Consider the following 22,076-nt stretch of genomic DNA (forward strand, 5'->3'; position numbering starts at 1 on the left):
AAAAGCTTTGTTTTCTCTCTCTTTCTCTCTCTCTCTTTCCCCCCTCCTTCCTTCCTTCCTCCCTCCCCCTCCCCCTCCCCCTTTCCCTCTTCCTCTCTCTGACACACATACACATCCTTTTCAGGATTAATTCCATAAGGCTCAGCCCATGGTTGTGGCATGATGTCTTGAACTCCTACTCACCTTGTCAGATGTTCTAGACTAGATGGCCAAGGAAGAACTCTTCCTATCTAGGTAGCAGATGTGGTGCAGGCTGCTATTAAAGAAGGCAGGTAAAAGAAGGTAAAGTTGATGCTATGTTACATAGCCAAATGGCTCCAGTGGCAAACAATGTAGAGTATTTCACAGTCCTTGCTTAGCTACCACCACTTGTACTTGTCTTGGATGCTCTGGATAAGGAAAGCATTGCATTTAGTCCATTTACATGGTCAGATCCTTCCTTCCTTGTTTATGTCATCAATGGATAGGGTACCTCTGGGTGATTAACATAGGATTGAAACTTTAAAAGCAAAAAACAGCAAGATAAAACCACAGAAGAGAATATGACCTGATGACATCCCACATTCAACTGAATCTGCTGTTTCAGTTGAGGTTGACTGCCACAAGGAATCTCTGCATGGTTGGAGTATCCATTAAGAATGTCCACTTGAGGTATCTGATGGATCTGGAGAATTTCTGCCAGGCAGTTCCACTGGACTAGTTCTCAATAAGATTGTCTTTGGGTAGCCTTTCCATATGTACCAACCCTGAGGGATTCCTTCACTTCTGAATAGCTCTAGGAGTAGGAGCAAGAGAACCATGCTAGGAGAAAGACAAGAAGTTAATCTGACTGGTCAAGGGTACAAACCTAGTTTGAAGCTATTCTGTGATCATAAAGAAGTGAAGTAAGGTGGGGTTTTGGGGAGGAGTGGGTTGCCTTCAAGCCAATTTTGACTCCTAGGGAGTGCCAGGACTGCATGGAATTTCTTGGCAATATTTATGGAAGTCGTTAACCATTTCCTACTTACTATGGCTGAGAGAAAGACTGGCTGAAAATCGCCTAGCTAAAATGTTAAGAACAAAGGTGTAATTTGTCCATTACTATTCTATGTCAGTTCTGGTCATAGGTTTCAAAAGTTAACACTGCCCCTGATGGAGCAGATCTATGACCTGGGAGTACTCTCAAATCATGACTACTGCTGGAAGGACAAATAGTAGTCATGGCCAGGAACCTTGCCCAACTCTGACTGGTACAACAATTGCAGCCCTACTGGAAGATAAGGACCTTTAAAATAGTGATTTGTGTCATCACTGCCAACTTTCCAGAATACTATTGTGGTCTCTATGTGTGGTTCCCTTTGAAAACCATTTGGAAATTGCAACTGATCCAGAATGTGGCTGCTCGAGTGTTGTCAAGCTTGATGCAATTTCCGTGTGGCAGGTACTGGTTGCCAGTAGGCTTAGGGGTGTAATTCTAAGTCTGGTTTTAAGCTAAAACAATCTTCTTTGGTTTGGTACCCAAATATGCCTCCAACTTCAGGGCTGCCTCTTCCAGCAGGATTTAATTAATCTCAGGCAGCTTTCTGGAGAGGTGGTGCCCCATTTTTTGGACTTCAGGGAGCCAAGGCCTCCCAGCATTGTCCTCTTCAAATAGACCCATACTCCAGAATAGCAGCCTTCCAGAAGGTGGAGTAGGTCCATGCATAGAAGCCTTCCAGGTAAAGGTTTTCCTATCAGTTGTTCCTGGCTCTAGGGCACAGTGCTCATTTCTGTTTCTTGGCCAAGGGAGCTAGCATTTTCAGAAGACAATTTCTGTGGAAATAGCTATAAGTCAAGGTTGCACAGAAAGCTGTTACTTTCCCACCAAAGTGGTACCTATTAATCTACTCGCATTTGCATGCTTTCGAACTGCTGGGTGGGCAGGAGCTGAGGCAAAGAATGGGAACTCACCCCATTGTGCGGCGCTCGGGTCTTGAACCCGGGCTGTTCAGCTCTCTGCTGACAGGGTCAGCATCTTTAATCACTGAGCTATTGCGTCCCGTTAGAGGCTAGATACCATCAACTAATTCCCAAGGGATTTAAAGAGTATGATGACTTAGTCAGGATTGTTATGGGGTTTTAACTTGAACATAATTTGAATTTTAATTTATTAGGAATGGTCCACTGTTTTTATATCTGTTATAAACACACACAGAGAGAGAGACATCATCATCATCATCATCATCATAATAATAATAATAATAATAATAATAATAATAATAATAATAATAATAATAATAATAAGTTGGAAGGGACCTTGGAGGTCATCTAGTCCAACCCCCTGCTCAGGCAGAAAACCCTATACCATTTCAGGCAAATGGCTGTCCAGTCTCTTCTCAAAAACCTCCAGTGTTGGAGCATTCACCACCTCTGGAGGCAGGTGTATAAACTCAAAAATGTGATGTGTATAAGCCACCTTCTTTTATTTTCCCTACAACAACAGTCTTGTGAGGTGGATTCAGCTGAGAGAGAGAGGGATTGACCCAAAGTCACCCAAGCCAGTTTTCATGCCCAAGGGAGAACAAGTATTCAAAGTCTTTCTTTTTTTAATCCAACATCTTTTTCAAACCACCAGGCTAGCTCTCTAAGTGCTCACAGTGACTATTAGACACTACAACTCTGAGGTCAACACACTCCGTTGTTAAAAACTGAGCTTTTACCTTTTCTGAATTGTTCCTGAACTATAACTGTATGTTTCTAATGTTGATATATTTATGTATTTTGCATATGATATGCCTACTCGTATAAATTCATTGTTTTCCCTGTTGTCATTTTTGCTTTAGTTCTCAAAACTTCACTAGAAATATTTTAGAACGTAGAATAGTAGGATCAGAAAGGAGTTGGAGGTCTTCTATTCCAACCCTCTGCTCAAGCAGGAGACCCTACACCATTTCAGACAAATGGTCTGTTCTTGAAAGCCTCCAGTGATGGAGTACCCACAGCTTCTGGAGGTGAGCCTTTCCATTGAATTGAAGAGCAGATGGAACATATCTGAAAAGGGCGAGGGCATGGGTGGATCACTCTAGATAAAAGAGGTTGCTGTGGCCTTCTGGTTTTGTGAATGGAAATCCCATATTCTGAGATCAATTTCCTAGGGTCCCCTTGCTACTTTTCAAGCTAAGGGAAGGAGCCCTGGTGGCACGGTGGTTAGAATGCAATATTGCAGGCTTACTCTGCCCTCAGCCTGGAATTCAATCCTGGTGGGCTCAAGCTTGACTCAGCCTTCCATCCTTCTGAGGTTGGTAAAATGAGGACCCAGATTGTTGGGAGCAATATGCTGATGTAGTAAACCACGTCTGAGTGCTTTAAACCACAGAGAGTGCTGTAAAGCATTGTGGGGGTGATATATAAACCTAAAGACTATTGCTATTGCTAATGAATTCCTTGAAAGTGAATGTTCTTGATCCAAATGTTCCTAAATCTTAAGGTTCTTCATATTTCAGGGAACTACTGATATTGGGTCATGTTTATTAGGTTATTGCTAACTAAGAAGATGATGATGCCCTTCCAGCTGCTTCTCTGAAATTCTAACTCTTGGCATCACAGATTCCCACAAGGTGGGACATGCATTATTACATATCACAGCTCCGGTATTCCACATCAATATTACCACCCCTCCCGTCCCCATACTTTGAGGGCAGCCAAAGATGAGATAGCAGGCGACAGACCTGCCGGCTTGCACATATGGAAATGTTCAATTTGTAATCTGATTACACCACCAAGGGGAAAAAGAGGAGGGGGCACCCAAAAGCAAAACAGACGCCCACTTGATACCTGTAGCAGATTTGTTTCATGGCTAAGTGCAGAAAATTCTCAACATCGTGTCGAGTTTCCTACGGCTGTCCAAGTCAACTGATGGAAGTAGTTGTTTAATTCCTGGGGAACCCTTCAAACAGGCATATGTCAGACCTAATTTAATCCACAGAAAGATAGACTAATTGTTAGGACTTTTGTAGCGGCATAATGCAGCCATTGAGCCAAACTGTGCCCCTTGTAAAGGTTTGCATGTGAGAGCTAAAGGGCCTGCCTTTGTTCTGGAGAAAAGATGCTTTTGTCTCAGATGCTAGGATTTCCAAGCCTAGGACATGTTTGCTTTGCAAACTAGTTTCATCAGTTTAAAGAGACTTCTTTCAGGAGATCTGATGAAAAGATATTTGCCAAATACTTCGAGAGGGCCAAGGAACAAACTGTTAAACTATAGCTTTGTCTCAGAGATTGGTGTCAAGGTGGAAAAATTCCTAAGACTACTCTGATGGCTAAAAAGAAAAAAAAACCTGATTAAGTAGAGGGCTGGGGAGGAAACAATATGACCACTTTGGGGGAAAAAAAGGTGTTTAAGGGCGACAGAGAACATCCTAGCACCTGGGACAAAATAAGAAATAATGTATTTTTTTCCTTCATCTGACTCTAAACACTCAAATACACAAATGGAAAAAGGAAGGTAATAAGAGAAAGATGGCTACCCCGCCTTCAGCTGATAATTCTCCATGCAATTCTGAGAGACTAAACTTTGTAAAATTCACATTTCCAAAACGTAGACGGTGCTGTGATCCATCGCTTTCAAATAAAGCTGGTGATAAGTTCAGTTTTGTGATAATGGTTAACCTTTAAAGTAAAAGGGAATGGAAAAATAACCACATTTGTTTATTTAATGTTTATTTTAAATCTTCACTGTTAAAAACAACCTTAAAGCATGCTGAAAGGTTGCTGGCTTGCTCATTCATTCAATTATTCTTACAGACTCCTGAAATCATTTGGCATGAACCAAAACAATTTGTTCTCTAACATTAAAAACATAAAATTGCAATATAAGACCCTTGGTGTACCCTTCCTGAAGTCCATCCATCCCACATTTCCATCAGTGGAAGGATGAACCTCTTATTCAATTTCCCTAGTTTGTACATAGACATATCACCGTCATCATTTGAGTCCTTTGTCAAATAGATAGGATAGTGATATAAGAATGCTCCTTTACTCCCTTTGTTTTTGAAAAGACCAAATGGAGCTAGAAGCAAAATTATCTGGAATTGGGTATGTGTAGTTTAACGAAGAGAAGGGTGAGGGGTGACATGATAGCAGTGTTCCAATATCTCAGGGGCTTCCACAAAGAAGAGGGAGACAAGCTATTCTCCAAAGCACCTGAAAGCAGGACAAGAAGCAATGGATGGAAACTAGTCAAGAAGCAACCTAGAACTAAGGAGAAACTTCCTGATGGTTAGAACAACTAACCAGTGGAACAACCTGCCTCCAGAATTGGTGAATGCTCCAACACGGGAAGTTTTTAAGAAGAGACTGGACAGCCATTTGTCTGAAATGGTATAGGGTTTCCTGCCTGAGCAGAGGGTTGGACTAGATGACCTCCAAGGTCCCTTCCAAGTTGTTGTTGTTGTTGTTGTTGTTGTTGTTGTTGTTGTTCTTCTTCTTCTTCTTCTTCTTCTTCTTCTTCTTCTTCTTCTTCTTCTTCTTCTTCTTCTTCTTCTTCTTCTTCTTCTTCATCATCATCATCATCATCATCATTATTATTATTATTATTATTATTATTATTATTATTATTAGTAGTAGTAGTAGTATGCTAATAAATGTACATTAGAATACTAGCCTTCTTTAAGTTCATGTTGTATGGATCATTTTTTCTAATAATAGAGTCAGCAGAGTTTGGCCTCATGAAGAAACAAAGAGTGGTAGTTTTTGAATGCAATGAAATGCAAATGCTTTCATGATCAATAAGCCAACTCTAAGTTCATATGAACTGAACTTGACTCATGTGACACTGGGGTCATGTCCATGTAGTTTTCTTAACAACAGTACAGTTTATCATTGACTTCTACCAGATGTTTTTGATTTCCCAGTCTATCCAGAGTTCCCTCCCATTCAAGTACCAACCAAATCTACCTCTGATGATTAATTTGTGGGTAAACAATTTGGTGCAGTCTAAAGCCTTGCCGGGCGATATCCTTATCCACAGGAATAAATCAGTAAAATAGAGCAACATGAACAGTATCCTTCATAATTTCATTTAACTTAAAAATATCCAGCAGTTTGGCCCACGGGCCCTGAGTTTTCTAATGTTTCTAAACAAACTCATCTCTATAATAATTTATTCATCTTCCAGACCCATGAAGTTATGTTATAATTACTTATTCAATTTCTATAGTTAACCATCTGAAGCAAGTAATTCTGGGCTGTGAACATAGCCAGGTCTTTAAGACTTTATGAAAGGCCAACAGGATCAGAGTCATCCTCATTTCTGAGGGGAGAATGTTTCAGAGGGCAAGAGCTATGGCAGAGAAAGCCTCCTAGCATCCATCAATCAACATACCTTGTCTGATGGAACCCTTGTCTGATGGTAGTGTGTCCAACCTGCAGGATTGAATTGGACTGGGAGAAGATAGTACCTTTGGTATCCCAGTCCCAAGCCATGAAGGGCTTTGAAGGTGACAAGTACCTTGAATTGCACCTGGAAATACACAGGTAACTAATACAGGCTCATGTTACAAGTGCCAAATATTTGTCACCCAGATATTTTTCAAGGAAGGTTTGGGCTAGCCTTATATGTCTAAAGCCATGTAATAATAGCTACTTGGATTTGAAGAAGACATCTTGTGAAGTTTATGAACACAACCCTGCAGTCCCTGTCTGGAAGCTCAAACTATAGCACAGCGGCTCCCAACCTTTTCTATACCCTGCACCCCTAGAATGCATCTGATATATATTTGCCCCCCTTATAAAAGTTCGAAATAATGGCAACGAATTATGCATGTACACTGTAATTTTGAAAACCCAAGTTTTTGCACCCCCTGGAATATCGTCTCACACCCCCAGGGGCGTGAACCCGGTTGGGAACCCCTGCTCTAGTACAATTAGCATATTGTAAGTCCATTTCATACAAGAACCCAAAATATAGCTTCTGTGGCTAATGAGTAGTCACCCCTGTCCAAATTAAGTGAAAAAACCCCTCCAACTTTTCTATTCCACAAATGAAATAGGTGATGAAGGTGAGAGAATAACCTAAAGTTACTTAATGGCTATGTGGTTTACAATAGTTGAGTTTCCAGATCAATATTATTCCTGTTCTTCAGTATTAGGTTGAGAAGATGACCAAGCAAGCCTAGCTAGGAAGGTTTGGTCATATTTTCTAAAGATTGGAAGCTTTGGATTTTGGAAAATAATATAACTGTCTCTACAGTTCATGCATAACTTTAGAAAAGGGTTCAGTCAACAGAATCAGCACTTTTTTCTAACCAATTATATGGAATAATCTTTGTGAACTGCAGCTCAGATGTTCCCCATTTGTTTTTTGCCATCATGGACCAACAGTTTTCCTCCTGCAAGTTCCATGAAATGTGATTGAAGCATGTCCCGCATGTCTATGAATAGGATCAAGTGATAAAGAATATAAATTAATTTGGACACAGAATCAGCCTTAGTTAAAAACAGCAGTGGGAATGAGTGCATGAACAACTAGTGGCAAACTGCCAAATCCCCCTCTTGTGCACAGGCAAACACACACACACAGAGAGAAACATACACGAACTGTAAGAGTTAGGTCAAGAACAAGAAAGTTCATCCTGTCTCATGCCTCCTAGAGACAGTAGAAAGAAACACCCAACTATGAGACTTTCACCTCCCCCAGACTCTGGCATTTTAGATAACACAGAACTGAGCTGAAAGCTACCTATTGTTTTCAGTGCATATATCAGATCAAAATCTGGCCTCCTCAAACCACTGTTACTTTCGGAGCACAGCATTTTCTTCACCTCCAGTTTATCACAGGAAAATATCTGTAGTCTTTGGGAAAATGTGAGATTCAGCTTTGATCTGGCTTTCTCAAAAGGGCACTTGGAAACTGGCCAGAGAAGTCTTGTTGGCTGATAGAATATCCTTGACTCAATTTCCCCATGACCAAAAACTGAGATAGTTCCCCCCACTTCCTGCTGACCATCCAATTAAAACTCCATAAATAAGACCACTTAGGCATGTTTCACAACATTTGAACAGGAAGATTTATTTTAATCAGCCATCTCAAACTATGGCTTTCAAGCCAAAAGATCCCTTAGCTGGTTGTCCAGCTAAGATTTCTTAGCAAGCCCTACAATGCCTACCCTCCTAAGGGTTATCAGTTATGTCATGCATTATAAATTATCCAATCAGAGCAGTGGGAAACAACATTTCTATTTAATACCATGAGAAACAGTGGAAGTCAGCGATTGATACCAACACAATGATGGGAAAAAGTGTCCAGAGGTGCTACTCACATAATCTCATTTTACAACATCTTGAAAATTCAATAGAAAAGCACTCAGCTAACAATACCCAAATGACACGCTTCTGATGATTGTTCTAAAATGTTCCTTAAGACCCTGAACAATAAGAATGCCCTCTAAATATATCTCAGAACAAACAATTTGTTTCTATATTTTAATTTTTGTTAAAAACACACTGTCACACACAAACGAGCATTGTTAGTCAACTATTGATATAATCCTTCCAAAAATCATGCAATCTGACTGCTGGCGCTTCTTGGGAAATGAGGAAAATGTTAATAGGAAAATATGGCTCAAAATCATTTATAGGAATCAGATGTCTGCTTGTTTCCAAGAAAAATCCATGATATACTTCTTGCTTCTCATAAAAACCTTACAATATTTAGCTTGCCTGGTATTTTCCAGCATTTACAGTTTTCAACAAACTTTGAAGTAAATCTCCAATAGTCATTCTCTCAACTACATTTTGGTGATCTTTAAAATCGAGTTGATCATAAATTAAAAAAGCATTTTTAAAAAAGACAGGTCCCAGAAATCAAAGATATGAATAAGCATTCTGGGGAAGAGGAATAAGTGAGCTGATCAAACTGTCTCTAAATAAATTACCTGTAGTTAGTTGCAGTTTATCTGAACCATTTGTCATTTGCCAATTCTTCATCTAATCTAATCTAATCTAATCTAATCTAATCTAATCTAATCTAATCTAATCTAATCTAATCTAATCTAATCTAAGCATCTGAAGGCAGGACAAGAAGCAATCAAGGAGAGAAGCAACCTAGAATTAAGTAGATACTTTTTGACAGTGAGAACAATTAATCAGTGGAATGACTTGTTTCCAGAAGTTGTGGCTGCTCCAAACCTAGAGGTTTTTAAGAAGAAATTGGACAACCAATTGTCTGAAATTGTATAGGGTCTGTGATTGGAAAGACCTCCAACTCTGTTATTCTGTTCTCTTAATCTACTTTGTATGCACCTTTATTCATTTCATACTACATGTTACCCAGTTGACAGTTTAGAGGGGAAAATCATGGAAGGCAGCAGAGCACTACAAGGGGCGATCAGCCTAGAGATCATACAATGCTAGGGTAGGGTGGTGTTCTATAGTATCATCAGAATTTGTTGGCAAGATCCAGAATGGATTATCACATCTAGCTGGGTGGATGGGAGTATCAAAAAGACTAAAGTTTAATGCACCCTTGTGTAAAATCAATAAAGGAAAAATTTTAAAACTCTATTTTTTTAAAAAAAGAAACACTGTCAACCAAGACAATTTTTTGTCTCTTTTCTTGTCTTCCTAGAGAAGCATTCCTTCTCGCAGAAATTAGTATTTAAAACATGGTTATGGAATTGTGAGTTCTGCAGTTGTATAGACACATGCATGTCTCATTTTATGCCATTCCAGATCATTCTGTAGCATCTGATTGCACATCTTATCTTATCAAATGAGATCATATCACCTCAATCTAACTTACCCTCTTCTTCCTTCTCTCCCCATAAGCTTTGTTTTATCAAAATGTTATCTCTGGAAGACTTTCCCAACTAAAGTGAGTCAATCCTGGAGGATTTATTTGGGAAATCTTGTACATCATCAAACATGTAACAATCATAAACTTCCGTAGTTTATGAGAATTCAGCTGTATATTTTGTAGGCAGTTAAAAAAAAGTTGCTGCTATAGCTAGTAAAGCCATAATTGTTACATGCATTGGAACTCTTTTTTAGGACTCCTGTTTCTGTTAGGTGCTTAGACAAGACATTCAAAGACAAGGCTATGAAGAAGATCTACTGCAGGGTTGACTATGTGTTCCCCTGAGGACAATGAAAGGAAATCATTGTAACTATATGATGGAAATCCCACCCCCTTTCTTACATGCATTGCACGCACAACATATGTTTAAAAAGAGCAGGAGTTTGTGAGTCCTGGCCATCATCTTGATTTTTTTTTGACTCTTCCCTACAGATGTCCCTCTGCTTGGCCCACTATATATGTGCTTACTTCAGCTTCAGGTATTTTCAGCTCCTTCCCCAAACATATAGAAGAGATTATACTATACATTAATTTTTCCTGCCTTTTTCTTCCTCCTTCATGATCCAAGTTCTAAAAACTAACAAAACCTTCACATTGTAATTATCTAATGCTGAAAAATAATTAACTGAAACGAAGATTGTATAGTGTGACAGAATCTACTATGGTGAATAAAATAAATGTGTCATGAATGAAATGAAATATCCCTTTTCACTATAGGCCTTTAATTTCTCTGTTTATTGGGATAGTCATTAATATGTACTTCTTAAAGCAAATCCAGAAGGAGTCGTGAGTGATCTGACTGTCAGCTGCATCACTCAAATGTGGCTTAGGCCTGGAGCTTGCAATCCTAGCTCAGTTTTGTCTAAAATACTAGTTGCAATGATTATTTTTGTTTAGCTCTGTTTAAAGCATTAATTTTACATATTTGCCAAAGGTCTGTTTACAGTTGATATAAACATAATGTACCAAATACGGACAACCTCATATAAGGCAGTGTCCAACTTCTGAAAACACTTAAAGATGATCAAACACATAAAATGAACTAATAATCTGAGAAGACAAGATTTTTTTTTTAAAAAAAAACACAACCCCAACTGTCAGGTGATCAACCTGGATATCAGGATATGGCCCCTGTTAGCAATCAGTAATGAAATGAATCATTTTAAAGAAACAGAAAACCTTCTTATGCAGGAAGTATTAAAAGTATTAAATGTTTCACTTAAGAATTATTTCTTCCCCCATTACTTGTCTTTTTCAAAGACTTTCAAAGCACCTTATTTTTGGCATCTGGTGTAAATTGTAACAGCTAGTTCTGCCAGCTAAATATATTTATGGTTGGGTTTTTTTTTTACATTTTAAAAAACAGAGAGTTTTCCCTGCCCTTTGTATAATAAAAAGGTACAAGCAAAAACACTATTCCTGCTTATGCAGTAATTTGAATTAAATGACAGGCACAAACTTGAAGGAAGTCCACTGAGACCAATACAAATGACCCAAAAGTAATTTATGTCTGCCTTCTTTTACAGCTTTGAATATGGTCTGTAGTCCCTTGAAGCAAAGGTCTTTCCAGTTATATCCCTCATCCTCATTTTCACTTATTTTAGAAGACTGATCCGTGGAACAACAGTGGTGGAAGAGTTTCTCATGACCTCAAAAAGAATCATGACTACTTCCTTCATTTTAATTCTGAATTAATTAGCTTTGTAATCTGGATAAGGCATCTGGAAACATATATAAAGGTAGGCTCTCCTTATTTAGAAGAAAAATGCAACCAAATTATGGACAGTAATTGAAGTTTAGTGCCTGTTGTCCTGTTTGCAAGCTTCCTGGAAGGATTTGGGACTAGGGTGTGGGGAAAAATAGACTATTGAGAAGGCATCAGTGAGTATTAATAAGAGACTCGACGTCTTCCAAAATAGATACCTTCACCAAATCACAAAGATTCATTATTGTGACGGTGTTACTAATGAGGAGTTGCTCCAAAAGAGTTTCTCCTGCAAATTACGTGACATTGTTACACGCAGAAAACTCTGGCTTGCAGAGAACAATTGAATTCCCAGTTGCTGCCTGATATACTACATACAGTAGCATGGGAAAATCTAATGCTAAAATAGCATAATATTTAGCATAGTATAGCATTTTATAATGGAATGGGAACAGCCTGAGGCCTGTTATGTTCATAGGGTTGTAATGATTTTGAAATGCCTACTTTAAGGATGCCCTGTGTTTCAAATTCCAGGTTTATATTCAACATCTTTGCATAATACCAGGTTCCTCAATAAATGCCAGCAAATTTCCAGCATGGGGGGTGAGACTTTAGTTTTTATGGTTCGTTGCAAAGTCAGCCAGATGTTCAGATTGGATTTCGCATTTTTGTCTGCTTACTGAGTCTTCTTTCTTTCTTTCTTTCTTTCTTTCTTTCTTTCTTTCTTTCTTTCTTTCTTTCTTTCTTTCTTTTTCTTTCTTCTTTCTTTCTTCTTTCTTTCTTCTTTCTTTCTTTCTTCTTCTTCTATTATTTTTATTGTTATTGTTGTTGTTAAATTTTATTGTTATTATTTTATTGTAAATAATCCACTCTTAAACTGGTGGAGAGTGGCTCAAGATAATGAAGTACTGTAAGTTTCATGGGAAATTGTTCATTCAGGAAACTCTCTACAGCAAGGGAAACAATATATCCTGGATATGGAACCCTTAGCAGCCTACTGGCTCTCCTTAGAGTCATCCCCAATAATTTAGTTTTGGGGTGATTAACACACATTTGCAAATATGACCTATAGCTGGATTGGAAGCTGATGTAAAACTTAAATAGCATCAGTCATCTTGAATACTTTGAGTCAAAAAGACTAGTAATAACCTGTAGTAAATTGTTACTACTTTAATGACTTTCTCCAAACTTAGCACAGGATAAAATAATGGGTACAAACATTTCAAACAAGACATAGTTCAACTGTGGAACTGCTACAGAGTTAAACTTGTGGCTTTGTGAAAACATCTACTTGCCATTTTGAAAACAGAATACTAGGCCAGACAGGGATTTGGTGTGAACCAGCAAACTTCTTCTTATCCTTTGTTTTTATATGTTGACATTTATCTTCTCTTTTTATTGCCAGCATCTTTTGAAATAAAAAAAGTGCCAGGGTTTTTGAAACATCAGAGTCATAGATTATGAAATAGATTGCCAGGATAGTTTGATTTTATACTTTCTTGGAAAGCTCTTTATGCTCAAAGTAACAAAACTCAGGCCCTAATAATGTTTTTCTTTCAGCTTTCACAATAGCTGCTATTGGAACTTTGCACAAGGCTTGTTCTCCTATAATTAAAAATTTGGCAGTGGATGCTCCCAAATTCAAAAATGAAGACAGCTGGATTGGAAGTTACCATGTGAGAATATTTATTAAAGGTAAAGGTAAAGGTTCCCCCGCACATGCGTGCTAGTCGTTTCCAACTCTAGGGGCCAGTGCTCATCTCCGTTTCAAAGCCGAAGAGCCAGCGCTTGTCCGAGGACGTCTCCGTGGTCATGTGGCCAGCATGACTAGATGCCAAAGGCGCACGGAACGCTGTTACCTTCCCACCGGAGTGGTCCCTATTTTTCTACTTGCATTTTTTACGTGCTTTCGAACTGCTAGGTTGGCAGAAGCTGGGACGAGTAACAGGCGCTCACTCTGCTTAGGTAGGAGTAATTCCACTTATAAGTCCTTCAGCTTTTCAATGGATTTCCCAAGCAGGAAATCCCACATATATCTATTCCTGGAATTCTCTTCCCCAAGAAGAAAAAGTTGCTTAGGTGAACAATGAAGTAGATGGATTGTTACAATGAAATCAGAACAGACAAAGTCATTTAGAATAATTTAGTCTCATCCAAGAGAATATCATCTAAATATTAGATAACCATGGACCATGTAAGAAGGCAGAGCTGCTACGCTGAGATCTTTTTCTTCAAAATAAATGAACAAAATAAAATCTTTCTCCCAAGAGCGGTCCTCATGGCCTAAACCTCCGCAGTGCAATCAACTCTTTATTTAGGCCAAGCAAAAGTTGTGCTTTTGTTTCATTGTGAAGTCAAATCATAGGAAACTGCTCGCATTTCTGGAGCCAGATTGTCTCAGCAGCAGGGTGCCTAAAACAAAAGCACACAGGAACCTTAAGGGTGTTTAAATTGTTTGTTCTTATAAACATGCCTTTTATTGCATTGGAAAGTTTTTGGTTTGAGGGGCCCAGATTTTCTATTCCTTGTGTTTCCACAATTATAAATTGGTAATGTAATGGAGGTGATTCATTGTCACCTCTCACTATGGGTAGGGAAATTGGTCATTCAAGGATGTCCACCTCCATTCTTAGATGTGGTAAAGAAACCAAGCCCCTTATCAGATAGCTAGTGACAGCATTTTGGGGGATATGAGATCATTTATGGACTAATTCTTAGAACACAATGCACAAGAAAGGGCTTAACAAGAATTGGTTCTTCATATTGTTTGCTTGCAGATGCTTCCTTATAGGGCAGATTCATTAACTAGATGAATGGCCAAAACTCTACAAATCTAGTTAGTCCATGACCACATTATATAAACAAACACACTCCAGGCAGAGACTTCAGTATCTTGAGAAGACATTCTTGGTTTTATTCTTGGTTTTCCTTGTTACAAGTGTATATACTTAGGCAAATTGGAAAGGGTAGAATGTATGAATTTAGGAAGGAGGGAACATTTTGGCTGAAAATATAGTGGTTAGAAAAGCTATTATGAAATGATTTGTGCAAATATATTTATTTAGACTTGCCCCACACAAGGAGTTTCTTTGCAGCCAAGAGAATGTTTTATTTCACATTTTAGTTTAATATTACTGTTAAATAGTTTAAAAATATATGGTCACTATTAAAAGTAAAGAAAACTGCAAGAACAAAATTGATCTAAGGAGAAAAAAAAACCTTTTTAAAAAAAATAATTGTAGCTGGATCATTTATGTCTTGACAGATGAAATTTTGTGCAATCACACTCAAAAATGAATTCAGATGAATTCAACTAGATGCAAGGGACGTTCTGAAATAATGTTGCAAAGCAGCAATTTTCATGAAGCCAAGTAGATTAATATCTGGATGAAGCTTTAATAGATCCTGTTTCAAACTCAATGTACCATCCTCATTTCCTTATTTCACACCTTTTCAACTAATTTTCAGTTTGTATTATGGTTATGATTGATAGATGTATTGCAAGCTAGTAGTGATGTTAATAGTCTAATGAAGTTCAATAAAAACATACAAAAATGTTAATGGATCAGAGGAATAGTCTGTCTAAAATCAGGCAATTTTAAGTTAAATGCTAAGGCATCTTTCTCTGGAATTTTTTCCTTCCACATATCCTTTTCTATCACCCCTTCCACATTTGGTCTGTTTTTTGTTTTTTAAATGATCAGTAAAAAGGATGAGAGTCATGGATCCCATCAACAAATATCTGCCTATGAATGTGTTTTGTCAGATATGAGTCCTGTCTGTGATGAATGGCTTTCTTTTTCATTCAGGCTGCTAGGAAGTGTTTTCTGAGGCAAGAGGTCTGGCTAAAGCATAATTCATACTGCAACCATTTTCTTTTATCTCTCTCCACATTCTCACTCTCTTCTGCTGCTGGATCATGTTTTTTAATTCCTTGCTGCTGTTGTTATTTTTAAAATATTGGTTTAGTTTTTGAAGTGTGCTAAACATAAAAAACTGGTTAGACTTTTTTCAGAGTAATTAGCATGGGTGACCTATTATGACTCACTTTTGAAGTTCTAAGTGTTTGGATAATTCAATAAGTTATCTAGATTACTTTAACTGCACACCTCTGCAATCTATTTGTCAAGTATAACTGAAAACAAAAACAAAAGCTGAAATAGCAACAGGAATAGCACTTATATACCACTTCCTAGTGCTTTACAGCCGTCTCTAAGCAGTTTACAGAGTCAGCATATTACCCTCAACAATCTGGGGCCTCATTTTACTGACTTAAAAGGATGGAAGTCTGAGTCAACCTTGAACCGGTAACGATTGAACTCCTGGCAGTGGGCATTCTAATTACTGCACCACCAGGGCTCTTTTGAAATACATCTCAAATCATCCTAAATTGTATTATGAATTGGCTAAGATAAGTTTATCATCAAAGATGCTGTCATAGCCTGATGCCATCATTCATACCTACAACTTGCACATTGTTAAATATTTGCCCTCTTTCCCAAACTGATGGTGGTGGGATATGTAGGACTTCTCAAAGTGCATGTATTCATGCCTTCCCCTTCAAGACTTTTTGGATCTTGGTTTATTTGTAGCCCTTAATGAAGGGAGAGAGTGCTAGAGGATGACTTTTTTGGTGACATACCAGGAAATGAGTGGGAGTGCTGCATACACATTTGAAGAGGTCTGACATTTTGATGACCATTTCGATTCACATGATGTGCAACTGTCCCCTGGGGAATGGAATTGTGGTTCTGCAGCATCCCTAAACCCTTCCTCGTTAATCTGCCCTGGACATAAAGTCAAAGGTCTGAAACAAAGTTCCCTATTTTGCAATTTTTTATGACTGTTGACACAGTGAGCCACTGTTATTTGTATAATTAATCACTTTCTCCATCTTTAGCATTGGAAAATAATTACTAAAAATAAACAGAAATAAAGATACTGGTGCAATGGGAAAATCAGAATCCCTACTGTCCGGATTGTTTATCACATTTATCAGTTAAAGATTGTTTTCCTTGCTTCAGTTTGATTTAAGGCAAGTTTACTCCCCATCTGCTTTGCCTTTTTTTTCCTCAAGAGGCTTCAGAAAAATTCTCCAAGGGAATTTGAGTTACATTCTCAGTTTTTGTTTCCTTATGCACTCTTGTGGTGACTTTTAAGAACTACACATAGCTTCACCTTAATAGTGAAAGTGAACATTCATACTTCAAAGAAAATAAAAGGTACCATTAAACTTGGAGTGCCCAGGCCATTCAGAAGGGCAATGAAATAGAACTTTTACAAAAGTTATACATGCAAAAGCCAGACTCTTAAGGCCTTAGAAATCAAATCTGAGCATTACAGAAGTACCATAAACTGAGATACATATTGAAACCTTGGAAGACCTACAGCTGGAGATGTGGAACATAGATGGTTCTCAAGTACTTCTCAAAAGAAAAAGTTCGGAGAAGAGCAACTAAGATGATCCAAGGCCTGGAGACTAAAACATACGAAGAAAAGCTGCAGGACTTGGGTTTGGCTAAAGAAAAGAAGAAACAGGGGTGACATGATAGCAGTATTCCAGTATTTGAGCGGCAGCCACAAAGAAGAGGGGAGTCAACTTATTCACCGAAGCACTAGAAGGCAAGACAAGAAAAAATGGATGGAAACTGACCAAAGAGAAAAGCAACCTGGAATTAAGGAGAAACTTCCTGACAGTGAGGACAATTAACCAGTGGAACAGCTTGCCTCCAGAAATCGTGGAGATTTTTAAGAAGATGCTAGACAGTCACTTGTCTGAGATGGTATAGTTTCTCCTGCTTGAGCAGAGGGCTGGACTAGAAGACCTCCAAGTCCCTTTCAGCTTCTATTCTATTCTATTCTGTTCTGTTCTGTTCCGTTCCGTTCCGTTCCGTTCCGTTCCGTTCTGTTCCGTTCCGTTCCGTTCCATTCCATTCCATTCCATTGGAAGACTGCTATCATATCACCCCTGCTTCTTCTCTTTATTGGAGTAGACATACTTAGTTCTCTCAATCGTTCATTGTAAGGTTTAGCCTTCAGACCCCTTATCACCTTTGTTGCTCCTGTATGCACTTTTTCTAGGGTCTCAACATCTTTTTTTGTATTGTGGTAACAATCAGTTGCCTACTTCACAAATGAAACACAATGCATTTCACAATATTTAAAAATAATATTTAAAATGCATACCGAAGATAGGTTGGCTTCTAGCTTTTAGCTGATGCCATTGAATGCCAAGTCTATTAATAATAAGATGTGTCTTAGCCCTTCTGTGTAAACCAGACTAGATGACTAGATAAGCTGGTTCTATTTTATTGTGTGGCTGCATTAACATAACTGCCACCTTTTTTAATAGTCCCAATAAGATGGATCCTTTTTAAGTTTCTTCCTTGGACCATTAAGCCACCGGACACTCCTGCCTCTCTTCTCTGATTGTTTCCTAGGCAGCACTTCTTTCCCTCATCCCCCAAGGTCATCACACATTTCATTACAGTCTCCCACTTCTGGGGCCTGATAGTGGATAAGTGGAATGACCAGGGCTTTTTTTCTCATAGAACGCTCAGAACGGAGTTCCGGCACCTTTTTTGGATGGAACCTTGTAGGATAGGCAAAGCGGGTTGTATGACATGTGTGAGTTCCAGCACCTTTTTCTTTTACAGAAAAAGCACTGGGAATGACTTAGCATGTATTACTATAATGTGGTTGGGCTTTGAGACGGTGTTCCCCTCTTGGAGATGTGCTCACCAAGTTCTGAATGTGGCACTCTGGACAGGGGTCCACAAATACAGAGATATAATTAACATTCAGGCCTTACCCTATTTTGCCCATGACAACAACCCTGTGAGATGGTTTGGGCTGAGAGCATGATTGGCCCAAGATCCACCCCTAGGGTTTCATATCTGAAGCAGGACTAGAACTCACAGTCTCCTGGTATTTAACCATTAGACCAAACTGGCTTTCACTGCTGTAAACTGATGTTATAAACTAATTTGGTATTATTGTTTCTATAACTAAAGGTGCGATGACCAACATATTTTTTGCCAATGGTTATCTCCTGAGTTCATGGTTCAATTTTTAATAATTTAGTGAAAGAGTCCCTCTTTGAGAAAGATGGGACATTCAGAAGTGTGAAAAATAAATAAAAAATAAAATATTTAATGCCCAGAGACAGATCCTTTACAATACCAATTGATTTTCTACAACCCTGTCTATAGACCAAGTTCTCTTTCTAGATTTAACTGCATTGCAATTTAAATTTCATGAAGATAGGGCTGCTTAAAAAGCTTATGATAAGAGGGAATAATCTGGTGTTCCATGCTTACTTGTGTAATGAGAATTCCCAAATACTTCCAGAATCCCAAATACAGAATTTCATCAAAGTAGGATTTTTTTCGACATAGCCATAGCCATTTTCAAGACAAAAGACATAGCTATTTTAAACAAGACATCTTTTAATGTCAGTTTGTCAACATTTTATTTTTTTCCTCCTTGGAAAACACTCAAAGACAAGTATTTTTCCCCGAAAAAATTATTTATGCTTGCAAACGACTGTTTTGCTTTGCCTTGTTCTCTTTAATCTTTGTCAGATTTAACTGTGACACTATTCATAGATGTGGTTTAGGATTCTTTCATTCTTTTCCCTTTTTATTTCCTTCACTCATGAAGTTTTAGTGGCATGAATCAAAGGGTTTTCCATAAGCTTCTCTATGCAAACTAAATATGATGGTTTATTTGCTTTGGCATTTTTCTCCAGTATGTGTGATTCATTGTCTGCAGGTTGATTCATAGTTAGGAAATCAGTCTGAATCCTGGCTAAGTTTCTGGCTTTTTAAAGTCTGGAAGTTCCTGTGGTTAGTCCATCACTGTTTTCTTTTTCTTTTTTTGGTGATACACACACACACACACACACACACACACACACACACACACACACACACACAAACAGCAACTTTATAAAAATATTATTTTTGTAACTTCAGAAAAGTGTCACGAAACCTAATCCATACCTACTAATGGACCAGATGTATTGTGTCCAAATACTCAGTGGAAGCCATCATACACCTCTTGTGAAGTTCATGGATATATTATACAAAGATACATTACATTTGGATATGAATGCTTAGCTCTTAATGTCTATTATTTCAAGCGTTTGTTTAAGGGATATTACGTTTTAAACTACTATGTAGCCTCAGCAAGTAGCAGGATGTGGCTAATCTTCTCTGGGTTTAGAAGCAAAGCAGGCACAACCTTGATTAGTACTTGGGTGGGGAAACTTCAGGGGGAAAAAATCAAAGTTTTGGGTAGGCTAGACTTGAAGGTGTTTTTTTTTTAAAATGTAGAATATGCCAATAAGAACTGAATGGGGATGCTTATGCAGTTTCCAGGACCTGTGCATAAGTTAATGGAGAGTTTGTTTTATTGCCACATCTTAATTGGGTAACAACAGGGCTTTTTTTCTCATAGAATGCTCAGAACGGAGTTCCGGCACCTTTTTTGAATGGAACCTTGTAGGGTAGGCAAGGTGGGTTGTATGACATGTGTGAGTTCCGGCACCTTTTTCTTTTACAAAAAAGCACTGGGTAACAATATGGGTGGGGGGAATAATCCACTCTCTTTCTAAATCCAGTAAGTGGATCTTCTCCTAATGTTGCTGTGATGTAGAGATGATAGCAGGAAAAGGAAACACACTGGATGCACCTCTCTTTGTTGAGTTAATAAAACCGTAAGTGCTTCAGTACTTGAAAATTGAAGGGAGGTGTTAACTAAAAAGAGAAGAAGGAGAGGCTGCCACAAAGAAGAGGGGGTCAACTTATTTTCCAAAGCACCAGAAAGCAGGACAAGAAAAAAATGAATGAAAACTAATCAAGGAGAAAAGCAACCTGGAATTAAGGAGAAACGTCCTAACATTGAGAAGAATTGGAACAGCTTGCCTGGAGAAGTTGTGGGTCCTTCATCACTGGAGGTTTTTAAGAAGCGACTGGACAACCACTTGTCTGAAATGGTATAGGCCATGCTGGCTCAGGAATTCTGGGAACTGAAGTCCATAAGTCATAAAAGAGCCAAGGTTGCCTACCCCTGCTTGAACAGACCTCCAAGATCCCTTCCAGCCAGCGGTGGGATTCAGCCAGTTTGCACCAATTCAGCAGAACTGGTAGCTAATTTTTTGTTGTCTAGGCCCAGAATGGACTTCTGGAAGCAGCATCCACACAGAAAACTGGTTGTTCACATATTTGAATCCCACCACTGCTTCCAGCTCTATTCTGATTAGGATTCATTCAGAATGAAGAATGTACTTTGGGCATCAGCGTAACATACGCTTTAGCAGGTTAAGTTGCTAATGCAGTTTTCAAATGTCCAAGTTCTAATAGCTTAAAGTGTAGACGAAAAACAGGAATAGCCTGACTGCTACTGAGCATTTGTGTCAAATCCACTGGGTTATATATATGAAACCCTTGATTTTCAATATGATCCTTTCCAAATCTTTTCCTAACCACAAGGGGGCAGTACATGTCACCTCCAAGTGTCAGCCGGTTTCTGGGACCCCAGCTGCTGTTTTAAAGACCTTGTGGTTTAGTTATACAGCAAAATTAGTGGGTGGGAAATACCAAGACACATTTAGGCTATTTTGTAAGATTAGGGTTAAGCAGAAGTACAAGCTTTTTCTTATTCATTAAATCACTTAAATGGCTCAAGTTTTTCTTGTAAATTAACATTGTCTCTGAGTCCACCCCACCCTGGGACTGTTGGGGCAATGGGAAAAAAATCAGATCAATGTCTCAGTTCTTTGACAAAAATGAAGGTTTGTGGAAAGCATTTCCTCTATATGTCTGGCCAAAGCTAACACATTTTGCATTTAAGGGTGAAATTGCAAGGGATTTTTCTTGAAGCAGTCAATGCTTGCAAACAAATTAAACAGTAATCAGTTGAAACGTGCTCCAATGAAATGAGCCAGAAATAGGAGAAGGGAGGCAGACACAAAGTACGTAGTCCTCTCAGGCAATCAGTTGGAAGCCATGAGCTCTCTTCTTTCCCTTCTTCCTCAAAACAACAACCCTGAACATATTCGTTACACGGCATTTTCTATTGGATCAAATCCCATATCTGGCTTAGCTTATTGAGAGATGCCCTGTCAAAGTTGGGCAGGGCCAGGACCTTATTTTGGAAAGATTTGGGGAGACGGTTATGGAGCAGCCTACAGAAGAGGAGGACTAGAGGTGACATAATAGCAGTATTCCAGTACTGTATTAGAAGGGCTGCCACAAAGAAGAGACGGTCAACTTATTTTCCAAAGCACCAGAAGGCAAGGCAAGAAACAATGGATGGAAACTAATGAAGGAGAGAAGCAACCTGGAATTAAGGAGAAACTTCCTAACAGTGAAGACAATTAACCAGTCAAACAGCTGGCCTCAAGACATTATGCTTCATCACTGGAGGTTTTTAAGAAAAGACTGGACAGCCACTTGTCTGAAATGGTATAAGGTCTCCTGCTTGAGCAGAATAATTCCAAGGTCCCTTCCAGCTCTATTCTGATTGAATAGGTTGGGTATCTTCGTAGTCTGTGAAACC

Source organism: Vipera ursinii (genome assembly GCF_947247035.1).
Source record: "Vipera ursinii genome assembly, chromosome: 5".
Taxonomy (NCBI): Eukaryota; Metazoa; Chordata; class Lepidosauria; order Squamata; family Viperidae; genus Vipera; species Vipera ursinii.